Genomic DNA, 1,508 nt, shown 5'->3' with positions numbered 1-1,508 from the left:
TGGTTGGCTCCCCTCAGGGAAAACTCCTTTCCAAGACTAAGACTCAGTGGGAATACACACTCTGATTGGTGACCACGTTCATCACTGATAAGGAGGATTGAGGGGAAAATAGCAATGAAGCTTCGAGCTAAGCCCTACAACATTTAATAGACTCTTGTGAACCCAGGCAGAGATCTGATTGGCCAAGACCTGGGGACTCCTGAGCCCAGAGTCAGTGACATAGCCACAAGGACTAAAGTGGAGAGTGATAAGAAGAGTGCATTCAGGTGATAAGAAGAGAGGGCCTATGCATAAGAACACCCACACTTTCAGATAATACCCACTTGTCCTGGCTTTAATGACTGGATGATCAGAGCTTAACTAGAAGAAGAAAGAAGAGGGAAAAAAAAAAGAGTAATCTGATACAATTTGATGAACTTGACCTACACCTATGGATGAAGTAGCTCAAAAGTGGGAACAAATCTTTACAGCGAGGGTCTTTCCCAAACCCTCCATACACAGAGTAGACAGGGTTGGGCAACTTGGACATTGGCTACCCAAAATGCGGGGGCTACAAATGCAAGAAGTGACTGGCTTACAAGTTTTCAAGAAGGAGCCTAGATCCAGAGAGTGCTGAGGAAGGTAGAATCTCCACAGAGTAGTATCCAATTTGTGTGGTCAGGGCTAATGAAAGGAGATGGGGATAAGTCCCTTGTGGTAAGATGGTGAATAATTGTTATTACGACTGACTCTCAGTGTTAGAAATGTAAAGGTGGACATTTTGTAGCAGAAGGAGGGGAGTGATTGACTTTGCAGTCCAGGAGTGGAGGTCCCTGGAACCATCAAGGGAGAAGAGTGGAGTGCGGGACCCTACCCAGAGAAGCAGTGACACCAGAGATGGAGTCAGAGATGATGATGTGGATACATGGAGAGGCTCGGGACTTTAGCCCCAGAGAGGGAGAGGGGCTGTATGCTGATGACTGAGGGTCAGGTTTTGGTTAGGTGAATGATGCATGGAGGGGATTGTAACCATGGCAATGAAATGGTATACAATAAGATGAATGTAAAGCTAATGTTCTCCCATGTAAACTGTCACATAATTCACAATAAAACATTTTAAAAAAATCAATATCCTAAGCATTAATGAGTCCAAATGAATTGGTATTGGCTATTTTTTAATCCTACAATCATATGGTTTATGATGCTGACAATTTAAATTAAAGAAGAATGGTGTCACATTCATGGTCAAATAGCATATTTTAATAGCTACCTAAAATGGTGTATGTGATAGGAAAATATCATACTCCTACAAGGGAGACCAGTTAATATGACTATCATCTAAATTTATGCACCAACCACTGAAGCCAATGATGATTACATGGAATAATTTTGCCAACGTCTTCAGTTCAATTGATTAAACATGCTATCAAGACATATAAAAAATTACCTGTAATTGGAATGTGAAGGTTGGAAACAAATAGGAAATATCAGTAGTTGGAAAGTGTGGCCTTGATGATGGAAATAATGAT

This window comes from Chrysochloris asiatica, unplaced genomic scaffold (assembly GCF_000296735.1).
Source record: "Chrysochloris asiatica unplaced genomic scaffold, ChrAsi1.0 scaffold00410, whole genome shotgun sequence".
Classification (NCBI taxonomy): domain Eukaryota; kingdom Metazoa; phylum Chordata; class Mammalia; order Afrosoricida; family Chrysochloridae; genus Chrysochloris; species Chrysochloris asiatica.
The sequence above is the reverse complement of the archived record's forward strand: the minus strand, read 5'-3'. Positions refer to the sequence as shown.